Source organism: Lathamus discolor, chromosome 5, assembly GCF_037157495.1.
Source record: "Lathamus discolor isolate bLatDis1 chromosome 5, bLatDis1.hap1, whole genome shotgun sequence".
In the NCBI taxonomy this organism is placed as follows: domain Eukaryota; kingdom Metazoa; phylum Chordata; class Aves; order Psittaciformes; family Psittacidae; genus Lathamus; species Lathamus discolor.
This window is the reverse complement of record NC_088888.1, coordinates 66,118,385-66,137,810: the sequence shown is the minus strand read 5'-3', so window position 1 is coordinate 66,137,810 and position 19,426 is coordinate 66,118,385.

Below are 19,426 nucleotides of genomic sequence, written 5' to 3'. Positions count from 1 at the left end.
CACAGTCTTCTAACATTTTTATCTGTAAAGAGCACAATGGCTTGTCCTGATGCAGACTTTGCCCTTCTAAAATGTCCCACTTACTCCCTTATGCCTGGTTTTAATATAACTGTTCTTTACAAGGGTCAGCATCTGTACTATGGTAGAAATACATTTTGAAAGAGCACTTGCCTGCAGATTTAGGGGGATAGTAAATGTCTATTACTTTATTAACATGAATATGGTCTAAACGGCACATACTTTTTTCTTGACAATGTTAGAAATGCTGCTCAAGAGTCTCAACTGGATTGACCATATGGTTTAAGATCCATATTTGTATACATATTTGTATACATATCCTGCAAATGCATGGATAGCCTGCAGAAAAAGAGACAAGCTGTTTTTAATGGTTGGAGAATTATTTACAAACACAAGCATTAACTGCACAAAAATCACCAAAAGAAAGCACCAGAAATTCCCAGAATCACAGATTATCTTTGCTGGACTCAATCATCTTCTGGATTCACAGAAGATGAGGACATTTATTGACACCTACCCCTAAAGCATCCTGTGCTGGAGTTCACTGAGATTCAGTAAGGTTATAAACAAGTAATTTTAGCAAGAAAACAAGTCATTTTAACCCTGTCATTATCAGTTTGAGTAGCTGTATGTCCCTTTTCTATGCTGAAGCTGGGATGAGCATCACATCCCCAGAGCTATGCACAGCTTTTAGCAGCCTCAGTGCGGCTCTTGCGCACAGCCTGTTGCCGGCCTGGGGTGAAGCAATTCTGATACAAAAAAATGTTGCCTGCTGCATGCAGAAATGTGCAACAACTGGAATTTCTTTCTGCACCTGTGCAATGAACCGAAGTCAGGCGTGCCTTGCATTCTCCTGGAAACTATGAAATTTTGTCAGCTTTATTTAAACACTAAGTCTCTGGGAAGACATAACAGTATGTTTAATCAGTTCTAAAAGAGTAGGTTGTTCTGAATATGCATGAGATATTACATTCACACACAAAGAAAGAGGATTAATTATGTTTCCCCTTTATATAAGACCACAAACACTGAGGAAAGGAATAGGAAAAGCCTCTATTTCTTTGCCACCACCCTAGGTTATAGCTAACACAATCCAAGAAGCATCCATTCACCTCTCTGAAGAGAGACTACTGAAAATCAGAGCATATTTCGGTATCATCTAGCTTGTTTGAACACTCAAAAATCTCAACAGAGACTAAAACCGTCTTGAATCTGTAGATCCTGGCATTCAAATTCTAAAGTTAGTTACAAAGTTATTTGGCCTTACCATTGCCTTTATGAGGTTCCAACTAAAAGCAGGCTTTATAGAGCAGGACCTTGTACAAAGAAAAGGAAAGTTCCCAGTAGACAAAGATGAAAAATTCAAATTGAATGAAAGAAGGAATGATAATTCCCGATTTATTCCCATTTTACAGTATTAGCAGATGCCCACTGTCCACTGGAGGGGCTTAATATGCACACCACATCTTTCTACACTGATTCCAGAAAAAAAGCTGGTGTCCAATATCCTTGTGGTTGTGGGCAAATGGATTTCTCATCCACCTTTTTTTCCAACTTGCCAAAGCAACAGCAGCAGCTTAGGTTCAACACCCGCAGCCAGGAACCCTAGCAAAGTAACAACCAGTCCAATTTTGACTTAGGAAACAAAACAAAAGCAGGAGCATTTTCAGAGCCAGGGCTGATTTTGTCTGACCTCCACTCCTTTGTGGCTTTGGACATTTCTCCTTTGTTTGCATTCCAATTTCTGATATTCAGATAAGTTGAAAAACTTGTGTGTCAATATCCTCTGTAGTAGGATGAGGCGAGGACATTTACTGAGATTCTTTTAATCATTTTCCGTGTGTTTCTTAATTGGCTTGGATTCTTTTTTTCTTTTCTTTTTTTTTTTTTTTTTCTGGCTTTGTTCTCCAGCACTGGTTCGTTCATTTCCTGAAGTTTCACTTCACCTTGTCTGGTTTTTCCGTCTGCAGCATGTTGTTGTATGCATTTGGTGATGAGAATTAGCTTAAAATAATCTGTACCATAATTACTGACTTCAGACTTGTTTGTGTCTATAGGGAGATGTCCATGACAAAACAAAATAACAACAAAGAGGGAAAACTACCATGTTCTTCCATATTTGGACAGCCAGATGTTATTTACAGCATTGTTTATGAAGCTTTTTCTTTGCCTTGCTGGCTTTGATCCACACACGTTGTCAGTTTTGAGCACACACGTCCTGTCACATGGTGACTGTGTGCCCCTGACAAGTAAACATGCGGGAATGCAATTTATAAAGACAGGCTAGAGCAGCAATTAAGGAGAAAAAGAACTACAAACAAGACAAAGGAAATTAGGCAGGAAGATGAGCTAAATCTGGTCAGAATACAGGATATCAAGGCAACTGCGCTGCATGTCATTTATCCTTTAGTCACTAACAAGTGTCAACATCAGTACGTGATGTCTGTGCTAGTGAAACTTTTATCATTAGCCTGCAAGAGGATTGCTCAGAGGGACTTGTTGCTACAGAATCCCCTGCGTGTGCATCTTTGAAGGGTGAAGAAGTTCATTATCACGTTTGGCATTTACTCAGAGTGATGGAGTTCTTCAAGCACATTTGGCACAATGAACAAACAGAAGACTGTAAAATCTCCTTTTCCTATAAAGTTGAAAAGGGAACTGTTGCCAGCAAGGGTCCACAGAATATTTAGGAAGAGGGACATAACTGACATGCATTACATTTTCATGCTAAAGCAAAGTAATGCCATAAAAAAACATTCAACATATGTTTCAGGCAATAAAATTCAGTCACAAGAATATTCGGGTGACAGCAGCAAAAGGTTATGTACCAGGACTTATGGGGCCTGGGAAGAGAGCATGGAGTATGGCTTATTTCCCCATTTACAAACAAATCAACCCCAGGCAAATGCTGGGATTTGGCAAGCTCATTTAAGAGACTGTAGGTTGAGCAACTTGATCGTGGGTCTGTTATATGAAGAGGTCTCTGCTCTGTAAAAGGTGTGACTTATCATAAATATCATCACATCAGATAGGGAAATTGCTAGTTCATTATCCCTGTGTCTGGTAGGACAGTACTCTGATAGGAATCCTTCTTTCAGCTTTACCTCTCCAAGTCTATAACACGCTAGGAAAGGACATCTGAGGAGGCTTCTTCTCTCTGGGATTAATTTACCTCCTTAATTGCTCCTTCCCTTTCAGCCATCTGCTGTCTACTTCTCAATCATTGTCCTAACAGTTACTGTCCTAATAAGGCTGACCTTCATTTTTCAATGCTTTTTTGGCAAGCCTTATCACAGTACATGAGAGGGTACTTTGCTATCAATCTCATTTAGGGAGGGAAAGGGCTGACTTAACTCACGTGGGAACAGTGTGTAGCTTTAAACCTTCATTTTTTGCCACCCAGGTCTTGGATGTCAAAGCACTTGTACTTTCTATAATCATGGTTTCTATACATGCACAATCAAGAAAATAATACAGCACCTGATGTATATGATCACTTTGAAATACCTGTCCAAAGGGTTTCCTGTTTTATGTTGAGCTCATCCACCAGCAACACTTTCCACTAATGATTCTTTGCTAAGAATGCCATGTCCTGTGTTTATATTTGCCTATGGAAAGGTACCCAACTGTTCAAGTAAAATGTTAAGGTAATCTGAAATTACGGATACATCTGAAGTGTTAGATGCAGACCTGGGCTCCCCATTACAAGAAAGAATTGGAGCAAATGCAGCGATGGACCACAAAGATAATTATGGGATTGGAAGGCTCAAGGGGAATCTGATCAATGTGTATAAGTACTTGACTGAGGGAATTAAAGAAGAAGGGACCCAGGCTCTTTTTTGTCATATCCAGTGACAGGACTAGAAAAAAAAGGGCACAAATTAAAATACAGGGAATACCATTCAAATACAAGGAAAAGCATTTTTTACCATCAGGATGGTCTAATGCTGGAACAAGTTGCCTAGAGAGGTTTTGGTATCTCCATTCTTGGATTTAGAAACCAAATGGAAGCGAAAAATGAGAATGACAGGAGAGCTGCATACACCTGGAGCCAGTGAGAAAAATAGTTTTGACTAATTTTCTCTAGCAAACACTGAAGGGCATTTGTGGTAGGTTAAAGAGAGTTCTTATTTGTGTGCTAATGCGCCTATCCACATACAGGAGTAAAAAGGATAGCTAAGCCAGCAATGCAAAGCACAGTTCAGTCAGATTGCAGAAGCAGGTAAAGTTACATCTAGCACAAAAGTGGCTAACCTAGGGTTGTTGTAAAATAGGGCAAAAAATGCCCACTTTTTCTTTCCTGAGACTTCAATATTGTCAGACGCTTGAGGATGCCACAGAAGCAACTGCTAGTACAGCTAAGAAGAAAGGCTGAAATTAGCTATCTTAAAAGAAAAAATTAAAAGCCCCAATCAGGATGAGGATAAACAGCTGCTAAGGAATGTGTGACCTGAATGCCTTCGTTCAGATACACCGGTGAGAGCTGCAGGTGGCAAAGGCTCTGTGACCTTACCCAGCCCATCCATCTTCTCACTAATGAAGCGGACAGAGAGAGTTTCACTCTTTTCCAAGTTTTCTCCAGAATTCTGTTTGCTGGAAGGAACCAGGAATCTGAGAACTAATTTGAAGATGCAAGTAGAACTAGCTTACACTTCTTTTCAGCTTATTTATAATCGACAGCAGAGTGGTCCCAAGGATGAGGTGAGCTCCACCTTCCCACTAGTAGTAACTGTCTTCAGATCAGAGTCCTCCCAAAAGTGATGTCAGCACTTGCTCTGGTAGAGATCTGCAGGGCTATGGCAAAGGCAAAATAAAACCTCAAGCCATGACAGTTTTACCGCCTCAAGCAAGTCCAGAACCAAGTCTGGGCTCTCACATAGCTGACAATAGGATTGAGAGTCTTAGGACCAGCACACTCTGAGGAAGGTCATGGTATACAGATTTCATATTGCTAGAGAGATGTATATTAAGACAGTGTTGAAATATATATAACTTAATTTCTTTAGACTGTTCACCTTCCCCGTCACTTTCCATACCTTTTTTTTTGTTTGCCCTTTCCACTTAAAATAGAAGAAAATACCTACTGATCACATGGTCAGCAAAGTTTTTTTCCACCAGTCTTCAGAGAACTGATTTATTTGTATGTTAATATTCTTATCCATATACAAAAATGTGCACCATAAATAGTTTTATAAGGGAAAACCAGCCAACTGGAAATCCTTCCTTTATTTTAAAGATAATAGCTGCAGTTGTTTATTGCTTCTGCTGTTGATTTTTTCCAAGCAGAACAGCAAATCTGCTTTCAGTTAGGGGAGCACAACCCTTCTGTGGCCAGAGTTCAGTACATATCTCAGGGTATCTTTCTATGGCGAAACACCCTGCCTACTTCAATGAAGCTGCTCACAATTAACTCTTCTGGATGTGGAGATCAAAGTAACATAGCCTTTTATTGATCGCCTTGGGGCTACATTCAGACTGCCTGAATTCCACCAAACTCCCCAGCACTGGCTCCACAGGGAGAGTTGCTGCCGATGGAGGGGAGCTTCGGGCAGGCAGCCGGTGGGAAACACTGTCCACAGGGGCTCTGGTGGAACTGCAAGGATCCCACAGAGACAAAGGCCAGCTACTACTGTGTGCTGCAGCCTGGGTTTGAGTCAGCTGGACAATCAGGAGAGGATTTCTTTTTTCCAGTGAGTGATATGTGTAAAATTTACTTCCTTAAACCTATATATAGAAATATATTCTTTTTCTTTTTAGAAATGTCTTACTTTTTCCACATGTTTGTGAACCAGGATGGAGCAGATGTCCAGAGAGATCAGCATCAGCAATTTTTTTCCTGTAATGAGTATGTTTTACAACTGTTAAAACATGGAGTGTAGTGAAATCATCGCTACCCATTTATTATGGTAAACTACTCCATTTTTTTTCAGTGGTTTGAGGGAAACACTCCAAACGTCCATAAAAATTGGTTACAACAGGACACTCGCTAAAACCAACATAATGAGCACACTCAGTGCAGCATGCTTCTGCAGGGGAAATGAATGCAAAAGAACCCTGGCACTAATGACTTGATTATTGCCTTGGCTGTTGTCAGGATGACACCAAAGCATCAGACAAACAGAATCTTTCTCTCCAGATGGGTTAAGTTCTCTTTCAGTTTCCTGAGCAGGTCATCATTTTTCTCACAGAAGTTTTTCATGTATGTTTTTACAGATTTACACCAGAGAATTACCTCATGGGCTAAGCTGTTGTTCCCAAGGTGTCCCACATTGGAGTGTAACAGCCTGAATCCTTTTTCCACGTGTTTTTTGTTTCGAGTATAAAACTCACAGAGAATCAGCTCCTGTATCTCAGCAAGGAAACTAAGGGATGCATTCAGGGCTGTGGGCCTGGAAGAAGTAAGGATGCCAGAGAGGTCTTATCCCTCTGCTACCACCAAGAAAGGGAACACAGCCTTGCAAATTTTCTGAACAGGAGAGTTTAGTTGAAAAAGTGTGACTGACTTAGTCAGCAAAACCAGCACTTCAGTAAAGCAGGCCTTGACACAAGCCCAGTTCTTGCCAGTCTTTCTCCTGAGCCCTCATACTGTCAAGCCCCTCTCTATTGCCACGTGCCACAGGCATCATCAGGACCTAAGTCTCAAGTATCAAAGACTCAGACTTTTCCAGAAAAATACTGCTTAGCTGGAGCCAGTCCTTCCAGCTTCCTCCTCGTTATGCAGCTTACAGGAATGAGATCAAGCAAACACAGTCAAAAGCATGACTGCTGAAATACAAGATCTGGGAGCATGTTTAACTAATGTGCAGCCAGAAAGCAATCGTCAAGGGTTTAATGTGATTCGGCATGTTCTTGGTTATCCTGTAAAACAGTCTCCCTAAACAATGGAGTTGTTTAAGCAGGATTTTTGTTTCTCTGCATGTGGACATAAGGAGAAAGTGCCAGGTGATTACAGCAAGTTTTTCATTCAGTTGATCTGGGGAAGGACATTCATTCTTTTCTTCATAGCTTATTTGATGTAACTTTCACATGTTTTAAAGCTGATCTAAAATACCAAAGCAAGTTATTTCATGTACTTTCCAAACTGTTTTTGTCTGAGAAGTGATTGATCAGAGGTACACGCATATCAAAAAGCAGAGTGGTTCCATCAGGATAAGTCCCCTTCTCCAAAGGTCAGATGCTTATCCAGACCTGAGCCACATAAGCCAGACTGTTAGGCTTAAGAGCATTATAGCTTTAGGGTTAGAAAACAAATGAAAGTTAACGCAGAACTGGCCAAAAGGGGACAGTAAATCAATTATTAATACATCCCTAATACAAAGCTTTAGGCTTTCCTGAAGTCTGGGTTTTTCCTCATTTCCTCTGGGGATTTTTTAGCAGCTGGGTGAGCGGGAAAACTTGGCTTAAGGATGTTCTTCCTGTGCTGGCTCCTATGTTTGCAATCAAAAATGATTCAAGATCACAAAGAGTGCTCCAGTCCAAAGAACAATGATCTCCCCCAGGTATCAAGAAATACGGTATAATCAGTGAGCCACATTCACCAGTATTCTTGGGATGCTTTGCATCGTCTTTGTGATGCAAAGCAGTCATAAACCTGGACTGCCTGTGGAGCTGTATAAAGCTGCCAGAACAGGTCAGATCCACAGTCATCAGCATTATACATCACATGCACTGGAAGCCCCCAAAGAACTATTCATTTATATAGCTCTCTGGACCTTAGTGAAACACTGCTCGATACCACAACTTTTGTCACTGTAATCACAGAAATCAGTACAAAATGGAGCTTCTTTGAGCCAAGTTATTCAGCTGATCCAGCTGTTGTGAAATTCCCCGGAGGAAATGAAGGAAGACTCAGAACATTAAAAAAAAAATAAATTAAAAAATAATAAACCTCCGTGCTCTACAGGCAAGGCTGCAGCAGGCTGAGGGATGCTGTACTGCCAGGACAGGACGAGGCTGCAGAAACTGGCGCAGAACCAAAGCCAGAGACTGCTGCTTCCTGACGGCTGGTTCAGGCAGAAGTCACCAAGCGGGTGAGCAGAGCAGTCAGCAGAGGCACAACAGCTTCTCTATCAGCCTTCTAGATCTTCACCACTAGCTGGGCTAGGTCAGAAGAGAGCCTTGCAAATGTGCTACCTATTCTCCAGAGACTCTTGTGGTTCAGGCTCTAGTCCAGTGTACTACTGTCTGCCAAAGAAACTTCCCTAGATTATGTTAGGTATTGGAAGAGATTACATGCACACAGACCCCGGGGTTTAAACCCCTAAACCACATCACGCAGCTTAGTGCAGGAGCACTTAGGCTCCGCCTATGCGAACAAATAAAGCTGGAAATGTTCCCAGGCACTGAAAATAGAGCCTCTCTTAAATTGTTTGTACAGCCTCTGCTGCATGGTGTTGGCTCATGCCAAACCATTCCTGGGCACACTTGAAAGTTAGCACGGCCAAAGAGCACAACAGCACAGCTGATGGGCAGTTTGTATGCAGCTGTCCCACTTTGGAGACAGACTTAGGCCTCATTGTGCTGGCAGACAGCAGTCCAGGTCATGCTTAACTTGCTGGGAATGACTTACCTGCTGGGACTACTTCAGCTGTACAGGGCTCACAAGAGACAGCCCATAATTCAGTTTTTAAAGATTACTGTGTCCATATGAAGGAAATGTGTTGCTTGTAAGCTTATTCAGAATCATCTTTAGCAGGGTATTTATGTATGGAAAAATGGGTTTGCTTGTAGCATATACTTTCGTATTAATGAATTAAAGTCTCAAAACTAAACCAAAACCACATTATTAAAACTAAATAGTAAGAAGGTCCCACAGCTTTTCCAGTCCCTAAGTAACTTGCTAGGGAGGCCTGGCAGCTGCTATGACCAGCCTTGCCTAGGTTGCAAGCATCCTTTCTTGCTTTAACAGTTCAGAACATCTCCTGAAGCCACCCTGATCCCTTACAGTGCTCCTTTCCCATTCCAGTGGGGAATGACCTACTTCTTCTTCTCCTTTCCTGTTTACCTGCCTTGTTCCCTGTGATTGGATGCTGAGACATTGCATGGCAACGTGTGGCATGAAGTCATTTCCTCTTTCAATTCCTTCAGTTTCTGAAGTCATTTCCTTCCCCCACCCACTCAGCATTTCTCAATATTTCTGTAGTGTGTGCTACTTACCCCTTGCTTGGCTCCGCTCTGCTTTCTCCTCTTACAGCCAAAGAAAGACAGATTAGTAAAAGAGTACTTATCAGATCATGAGAAGTATGACTCCAGTAAGAATGCTGTATATGTAAAAATTATTCTTTCTCTGAGACTAAAGAGAAAACACAGCATAACAGTGGGTACCTGCATTACTAATGCATCCCCTCCACCTCTACTGGTAGAAAGGGGACAAGGATGAGTGGAGCAGCATGGTAAAGTACCCTAAGTGTTTTACAGCTGTAATTGAAAGCTGGCCACCTAAGAGTTTTAAAAGCCATATCTGTATGAAATCACCATCGCCATACTTCTTTCCTCCATGGCAGGAGTCAATCAAGAGCAAAGATTAGCTGGAAAACTACATCAGATAAACATTCCTTACCTACTGTCAGGAACCCCATCCCACAGAAACCAGGGCAGGTTTCCAATGGGAGCAAATTTCAGAGCTAGGGAACCTGGGGTACAGCAGTCCTGGCACCAGCATTCACGCCTAAGGGCAGATAGTCAGAGATTTCTATTTGGTCCGTGCTATCTCAAGAGCCTACAGGTAAACTGTGGTGATCTATCCTGCTGTGAGAACCCACAGCACCGAGGCACCCTACAGCTGTGACTGTTTGCAAGCAGAAACCATTTAAAATGCAGCTCAGGTGTATTTGAATCACAGTGGACTGTTTCAGGTATTATGTTCCCCACAGCCGTATCATTGATTTACATTTCAATTTTGGGGCATACTTGAAAAATTATAAATAGGGCCAAGAATTCACACAGTGTCTGTGCCCAGGACCAGTAGTGCAAGATATGCCTGAGAGTACAACTTGCTGCCTGATTGGTTTTCACTTGGGAATTTAGGAATTCCATTTCAAACAAAAATACATAGCTGGAACTAATTCAAACCACAAGCAGATAAAGCAAAGAAATCAAATCAAACTAATAAATCAAGATTACAGCTTTCTCGAAAAGATATGTTCTGATTCAGCCACAGGTTATGAGACTTAATGCAGGAATTTCTGGAGGCAACCCTACAGCCTGTAATTGCTGTTGATCATATGAAATGATCCTGTTAGTCTCTTTTCCCTTTAGCGCCTGTAAGCTGTGCAAATATAGGTGTGTGAATGATGACAAGGTCTCTTTCTGCCCCACAGTGACTGCCAGTTATCAATTATACTTGGGGCGCAGGCAGTGAAACAGCTCAGGAGTTTCCACAGGTAGAGAGAGGATCACCCCACTTGAAGAAAGCACCTTCTTGAGCCACAGCTGGAGTCCATATCTCAAGAGTCACACTCCATAAGTGTACGTCCATTTCCAGTTGTAAACTGTCTCTTATTGATAAAGAATTTAATGAATAATGAGCACTGGAGAATTCACTCTTTAAATAGCTTGAAAAAATAAATTCTTATTAAAATTTAGGTTATAATGTTAAGAGAAGACATTGGTGGAGAGGGGTAAAGTGTGTTCTTCAGTTCCCTTTGTAACCCCTAACTCAGTGATACAGTATTTGTCCCTAGCACATAATGACGGTATTTTTCCAGAGGAAAGTGTTTGGAAATTTCAGTAAAACATTGCATCTGATGTTCTGTCATTGCTACATTTTAGAAACAGCAAAAGACCTCTGAGAGAGTGATGCCTTTTTTAGCCAATGACAAACAAATATATAGTCCAGAGAAAAATCCATTCTTCTTCTTTTTGCAGTCAGTGTGACTTTTCATGGGAGCGTGTATTTTGAGTATGTTCACAGCTTTGCTAGCGACAAAGATAACGGCAGTTTCTAATGACTCCAACCAAAGCAGCGTGGAGAAAACATTATATGATTTTGAACTATCATAACAGAATTCAAGTTGAAAACATGATACATTTTCTGTTCATATATGAATACTTTGTTGAGAAAACAAGTCAGACCCATGTCTCAACCCACAGTAACTGCCTGTAATTCAAAACAATGATTCAGCACTGGGTATGTGAAGTTGTGAACATTTTAACGATGTTTTTTCCACAGAACTATTGACACTTCTGCCTCAGACACTTTTTGCACAAAGGGAAAGTTCAAGCAAGTTTTTCAAACTAAAAAAAAAATCAAAACCCTGAGGGTTTTAATTCACACGTAAATGTTTAAAGAGCAGTTTAAAAGCTATCAACTAAAAGGCTTTGCATTTCAAGCCCATTTGTATTTTTCTGAGGATGTTTTCCAGAACAATGTGTGCAAATGCAATGTGAGAGGGAAGCTCCAAAGGCTGCTTCCTATTTCTTCGTCGGATGGGTGGCCATTGCTCCTATACCTCCCCTCTCATCCTCTTGGCAGGCTTACTTTTCTGTGTACAGTCCTTCCAGATTTATTGCAAAGGATTTTCCCATCCATATCTGATGCCTGCCTCAGGTCTGTGTCAGTTTGGGACAGGCTAGCTTCCCCCAGGGTGATAGTACAGTTGCAACAGGCTGGGTTATACAAGCTGGGTTGTAGTATGCTTGTAGACAGACAGCTGGTCTGAAAGGATCTGACCCCAGCTGTAGGATCCCATGACTCACCCCTGCCCATGGGGAAGGCTGCAGGGAGTTTCCTCACATCACCTTCCTGGAAAACCAGCAGGAGGGAGCACGGTGCCAGCTGCTCCTGAGCTGCCAGGTAAAAATTACCCTGCTTCCAGACAAGTGGTGAGCCGGTCTCACAATGGAAACTCCATCTCTCTTCCCGGAGGGTTTCATGCACGTGGGTTTGTGTCACCCGCCAAAGGCAGGAATGGGGGACACCCCCCAGGAACAGCCTGGCCTGGCATCTTCACAACCTCCACAGATGGAATGTCCCGGCTAGCCAGCTGGCTCTCCACACTTAACTTCCAAAAAAGGGGAAAAGGGAGAATGTCAGCATTTGTTCTGACGCCAGGTTCCTGCTTGCGCGTCTCAGACTGGCATTGACTCTTTTAGCCCTGAAGTGGAGGGTAATGGCAGCTGCCCATGGCTACAGATCAGTGGCTTTCAAGCTTCATCAGTATGGTCACCTCCAAATCTCTGAGTGGAAGCACAGACCCTTGGGTGGACAACTTAAACCGGGTATCTTTTCTTAGTATCTTGGTTGTCCAAAAAAATGCAAAAAAGAACCGTGGATCAGAGATTTAAAAATCTGGGAGATGGAGGACACACAGACTAAGCCCTTAGGAGGTATTACAGCTCCATTTTCAAATAGAAATATTTCATTTGGTAGTTTTATGCTAGCCCCTTTTGCCTTTCGGAGTGATAACTTAAATCCAAATGTTCTCTGCGAAGTGTGCCGGGAAAAAAAAGTCCAGATTTTGTGCATTTGTTTTGGTTTTGTTTTGTGTTGTCCTTTTCCAAAAGAAAACACCCATTTTTCGTCCAGATTGGCAGAGCATTGTAAGAGAGGGAATCAGGAGTTTCTGCACTGATTTGTGGGTTAACACAAAACAGGAAGTTTTCCTTAGGAAGAATTTTAACTGTTGTGATACCCGTTAGCATCTAATATGTGCAAGGTGTAAGATGAACAGGAAAAGTCTGAAGTCACTAAGCAGGTAGTGGCAATACTAAAAGAAGTAATGCTAAATATAAAAGAAGCTAATTCTTCACTAATAAACAAAGCTAAACTGAGATGTGGTAACTGCTGACATCCTTGTTCCTCATTATGAAAGGGCCATGCAGGCTTACAAAGTACAGAGCTTACAAGACTAAATGAGGTATTTTTAAGCAAATTTGGAAAATCTAGGATTGAATGTTAAATTATAAATGTGTGGATTGATTAAGTACACCGACTCCAAATGTGTGTCATTGCAACACTGCATTTTTTAAATGAAGTTATTTCAAATTGAAATAATGCTGTAATAGTATACAATAGTATATGGGTTTTAAAAAAGCATTTCAAAACATAGCATGGAGTCTAGTACTCTACAGCCTGCTTGTTTGGCACGAAAGGAAAACATTAAGGATCAAGGTTAATTTTATCTTTTCATAAACTAGTTTTATTCCTGGAAAAAAAAAAAAAAGAAAAAGAAAATGTTTTCCTCTTTGAAATAAGTCAGTTAAAATTTTCATGTAAAAATGGAATATTGAGATTCAGTGCTCGGCAGAACAATGTTTCTGAGAACAATTGCAAACTCCAGTTCAATGCTTTGGAAAACAAATAATTTTTTACACTTCTTTCTCATTAGATAGATACCTTAGATTTATTTTAATCCTTGAAATACTTGAAGCAAAAACTAGCTGTTGTAAGCACTACATTTCCTTCCCTGCAATACTGATCAAGGAACACAGCAAAAAGCTTATTACATATGAACAAGAATATAACTTTAGGAATATTAACTATGAAAGATCCTCCTTCCCCTTTCAGATTCTTGCTCTTAATCTGACTAATTATGCTTCTAAGAAGACATGTTACAGATAAACCTTTTGATTAGGATTCTGTTCAAAAAAATGTAATCTGGGAATTGTGGAAGGAAAGATGATCTCAGACAGACTTGGATTAATTTTCTCTTACATTGTTAGCCAAATTTCTCTTCACTTTTTTTTAAACACTGTTTTGGGAAGTACTTCTGGGTTGGATTTGGTTTTCGGTTTTTGTTTTTTTTCTAAATTTTGAATCAGAAGTTTAATCAGAGGCTGAAAGATTATTTCCATCCAAATCCTGTTCCGTATGAGGCATTTGCATTTATTTCCTGTGAGCAAGTATGGATTTTCCACTTATATCTACTCAGACCCTGAACATAACGGCACTGTGTTAGCAGCTTTGCAAGAGATCACATGTTTTTTTTCCAAGATCTGGTGATGGAAAATCTGGAAAGCAATATTTCATGTCTCTCAGAAGGCTGTTTACCTCAAAAAGTATTTCTCAAAAATACTCAGTTATTTAGCCTCATAGCAATTACCCATTCCTAATATGAAGAACATTCATCCAGGAGGTAAAGCATTGAACTGTAATGAATCATTTGTTTCTTTTGTGGAGATTAAGTGCATTACTAAGCAAAGAATAAGTTGCATAATGTTTTGTGTGTGGCTTTGTTTGGGGTTTTTTTTATGCAAAAGGAGAAAAGTGACAAAGGAATGAGGAATATATATTTATTTGCAATTTGTTTGGGTTTGGATTGCCTTTTGTAGAGATTCCATTTCAGGCACTGCCAATACTACCAGCAGAGCCCGCTATGGGACCACTCAAATTTGGAGGAGAAAGGTGGACATTCACAGCCAGGTTCTAAAGTTTCACTGTTTTCATAAAGCACCAGAACTAGAGTCCACAGAGCCACCACCCATCAGGCCTAGGCAACTACTTAACCATGGAAGAGGAGACACTGAGTTTTACCCAGCGGATCTTACCCTGAGCTGATCAGCAATAACCCCAGTTAGCACTAGGTCCACCTAAGCTCATCCTTCCTGACTTTTTGCAATGACATTTGCCTAAGTATAGAGTTAATTAAACTTCCCAGCTGGTCCAGGAGACAAGGCGTCAGACGCGTGTGATGTATTCAGCAGCTAAGGGACAAGGAGTATTTAGGTTGATTGTTAAGCAACAACACTACGTGCTGTGGGCAAGAGGGACACAATGCCAGCTCTGGAAATTTCGCAACTGTTGTTTTTTTTCCTCAAGACTTTGTAATTAAGGCTTGCGGGGTTAATAAACAACCACCACCATCAAAAGTAACACGACAGGATTGAAGAAAAAGACAAGAACATTTTGGACTGCTTATGATTGTTATTCTGTTAATACTTCAGTAAGAAAGTGAGAGGTCTTCTGTGTCTTTTTTAGTCCAACAGCACGTCTCCAGATAAATCCCAGAGGGGACATGTTTTTGAATGCCAAGATGAAAGTGGAGGCTAAAGCAGGCAGGGGAAAAGGTGGTTTTGGTTAAACCTGAGCAGCTGCATTTTGCACGTCCAAAACCAAAACCACACTTTGCCTTTGTACGTTCAGTCTTGCTGCGCTAGGAGTGGTGGTGTGCAGGATGGGGCTATGCACAGAATGGTGCAGCCCTGTGCAAGTGGCCTGAGCAAGGGCACAACTCTCCCATGTATCAGAGAGGAGAGTAAGGGAAAGCACGAGTCAGAGCTGAGAGCTATCCTGTCCAGGAAAGAGATGTCCTGCTACTCCTGATGAGCAGCTCCCAGAGCGCTCCTGGGGTGATGTAGGTTAAAGCTGAGTTAGCAATCAGCTCAAACTCTGGTCTACAGCTGTGGACCTCTTCTCCTAGCTGAGGGTGCACAGTGCTACCTCAGGAGATTTATCTCTGAGGTAGATGGACATTTTAATTACCTGAAGCGGAGTCCTGGAATGAACTATATGACGAGTCTCAAGACTGAAGGGAAAACAAGAGAAAGTCTTCTATGCTCACTTCTAGCCGTGGCAGCTGCAGCAATAAATACGTGCTGAGACAAACCTAGCCCAGCCAGGCTCACACACGCACAAATAGTAGTCTAGGCTGTGGTTGCTTTATATCCCAAATGAGTGGCTAATTACTTCATGAGCTAATTCAGAATACCTATGCAGCCTGGTAAAAATAGGTCTCGTGCGTTTAAAACCAGGTCAAACACAAAGCAATGCAAAACAAATAGTCTGTAGAAGGGTGAGTGACACGTGTCTCAGGTTCTGCCATTTGCCCACAGGTAGCCACTGTCACGAGAGAACAGCTAAAATCGGACACTCAAGGAATGGGAAAACTGGGTATTAGTGTTAAAGAAGCTGAATTTAAAAATCAGTGCCAACTTGGATACTGTCCCATGATTCTGACAAATCCCCCTTTAAATAACACTGACAGTCCAGCCAGACTTGGCTTTTGTGTAGGTGAAATGTTTCTCACCGCTATACAGAAAGTACAAACCACAGCCAGACAGTAAAATGATGCTTTCCTGTGTCCAAAAGCTACAGTCATGGCCACAGGAGGGATCTGTCTGCTGAAGTTCAGTGTGCAGAAGTCAACTGCTGAAATAAAAACAAATCTTTTGAGACACTGGAGAGTCAAGTATTCGTTCCCCATAGAATTAACCACTTCTTCCAGGGGCTACTCCAGGCTGCTTCTGGAAGTATGGCACAACTGCAGAGAGGCTACAGAAAATAAGAGGAGAGGCAGGAGGGAAATGGAGGAAGAGGCATTATTTGAAGGGAGCAACTCAGATTATATTTTTCTTAATGTGCCCAGTTCACTGTTGCTGAGTGACCAGGGGGGAATGGTTTGTTGGGGTTTTTTAAGATAAATTGCTGTGTTAGCCTGTATGCATAAAAATATAATATATTGGAATATTACTACTATAATACAACTTTAATATGCTTCATATGCTGTGTCTGTCGAATATTTTCTGGACTGTTCAAGTCTCTGCAAAATAGCTGTAAGACACAAAACACTTCTGTGGCTGCAAATTGAAATTTTTGGAATTTTTGCTTTGCAGGAAATGTGACTTTTGATTCCACCCAGGACCCAAAAAAAATCCAATTCTGAAATATATCTCTCCCACAAATCCTCGGGGATTTCAGTTTAACACAGAAGCTATGGGGAAGATTCACCACCGTAAGATTTTGCAATTATTTGGAGCTTGAAGCTGTCCCAAAATAGCAGGTTGTCTGAGAGCTGAATTATGTCCTGGATTTAGATACACTTCCACTGATTCAATTGTCTTTTATCAGCTTTTGGATTCTTGCTTTTTACTTTCCTGGTAGTAGATTGTCTCAGGTTTATTTTAAACAAGGACTTGACCAGCACCATAAATGGATCTTGGGAGCTACAATTCTGAAAGTAGTAAAATTATACGGCATAGTGCAAGAGATAGGAAGGCAGTATGTTATTAGGTAAACACTTGTTTAAGGTGACGTAGTGTACAAATGCATGCTATAATTTGAGATTATAATTCACTGCTTTTACTTCTATCTGATGAGCATAAGGGTGAATGCTTTTGTTGTTTAATCCCACAACTTTTTTATCTAAGCCTCTGCATCTTTCCGAAGTAATTTCTGTTTCTGGTTAAAGCTTGCTTCCCTTCCCTACTCTTCTGATCAGAAGCTAGATAAACACCACTTGCCTATGGTCTGGAGGTGAATCCACAGCTTCGATAATTAGGGTAAAGTGCCTCCTGCAGCAAGACCTGCTCATTCCCCAGTGGCTCGCTCCTCCTTATGCACACACGTATGCTTTTTTTGGGTGGAGAGGACTGGTGCAGGGCAGGGGGAGGAGGGTAGGAAGGGAAAGCAAGCAGCATGGCTGCAGTGGCTCACACACTGCAACACAAGTGTAGGGGAAGGCTAAAGCTCACAGCTAGCTGTCCTTTCTTTCTCTCCAGATGAATGGACACTCGGTTGTTGGAACTATTTTCTGGCAACAAGTCCCCGCTACTTTTACTACACAGAAGACAATATTACCACCAGTCTCTATACTTCCACTTTTCCATGCACGTTTTTTATAATGGCTGGTGGGTTGCTTGCCAGCTGTGGGAGTCCCTCTGGCACCAGTGGGTTCCCTTGACATGCTCTGTGGAGTCCGTGTGACTCCCTGGCCGCTGAGCACACTGCCAATATGTGCACCCTGGGGCAGGGGAAAAGAATGGAAAAGTCTCCAGAGCAACTGCACAGGGTGGCTGCAAACAGGAGACGGTTTTGTTTCCTCTTTCCCTCTGAATGCTGCTCCAGGAAGGCCATGTTCCTTTCTGGAGTGTGGCCCTTACTTGCCAGAACAGATACTCATTCGGCACTGCAAAGCTCAGAAGAGGTTATCTGGTCAAGGTGGCTCTGTCTGGAGCAGTCTAAGCAAATGCTGTATTTCTGGGAATTATCACTCTGTTGGTCAGAGTCTTGGTCGTGTGGCTGCTGGCATTCCAGCTCTACAAACAGAGAAAAAAGTGTCAGGACTATTTTAATAAAGGATTCCAATGGGAGTCAAAAGCATGTTGATGATTTCTTTCATGTGTTAATGCCATTAGCTACCTCAGGCATTAAGCGTGGGGAGTACCAGTAACTGACAGTGCACTAAGTGGGGAATGAATCATTTTATTTTTTTTAAGTAACTTTGTTGTTCTCATGAAAATTGGCCTCAGCAGCACTGTCAGGTTTCAATTAGTGCTGGTAACTCTGGTTCAGAAAAAAAGTAAAATAAACTTGATCCATGATGTGTTACTAGAAATTTGACAAAGAGTGCCTTCCAGCCCCCTTTAAAGTGGTCTGCGTCATGAAGGGCACTAAGAAAAAACAGGCCCATGGCAGAGGGAGTGCTGTTGTGTCCTGCTTGCTCATGGAGGATGTAAGCAGAGAAAGTTTCCTTAAGTTTCTGCATGGCTAGCCCATCCAACCGGTAGGCATCTCTTAGGTCAAAATGCATAAGTTTTGTACAAGTGAAGCTTTTGTGCTACTTCCTTAACAAAGACCAGTGAGAATAGTCAAATTCATAGCATAAAGCACATCACAGCTGGAGATAGGTACTTTTGAAAGCAAGAGGAACAAATACAGGAACAGCTTTGCAACCAGAGCAAGATTTTCTTTTGTGCTGAACCTGGCTGGCCGCATGCTACTTTTCTATTCAAAATGTAGAGCAGAAACAAGAGTCAAGGAGTCTGGAGAATGAAGGGTAGAATCCCAAAGGTTACACTCTGTTCTCAAAGGAAGATCTTCAAAACCCTGCTTAACGGTATCCTCCCCTCCCCAGACTTTCATGTTGAAAGTCCACATCCAGAGAGAGGTCAGTCCTAGTGAGGACCTACAGCTCTCCTACCCTAGCTGCATGTTTGTGCTCCCTCCCTATCACAAGCCCAGCCAGGGAGCTGAGCTAGGTGGAAATGCAGTTTTGCTCTGTAGGGCTAGTCTTTACCTAGTGCAGCCCTGAGAGCTGGCTGCCTGCCCAGATGAGCTGGGGAAGGGTAAAACGGCAGCAGCGCTGACTAAGCTTAGTTTGGCTTCCAGGGAACTGATCTTTCCACCAGAAACGCGGTGGCTGTCACGGCCTTGAGCTCTGCCTTGCCTAATTCATTTTGCTGAGCAGACCTAGAAGTATCAGTCAGCTCCATGGAGAGTAAAAAACTTTTCAAGAGTAATATAAAATCTTCTTAGATAAATCTTAACGGGCAGGCGCCTGTCCCTTGGCACAGACCTAATTACTGAGCCACTTGGTAAACAAAGGAGTAATGCTACTATTTAGGCATGCGGAGCTGACCCTCTTTAATCCCTATAGAGTCTGGGGACTTGCATCAGAGTTTTAGAAACAGCAGGGCAGCACACACCTAAAAATGAGTGAAAACCAGAGCTTTTAAAGGCCAACCCTGAAGT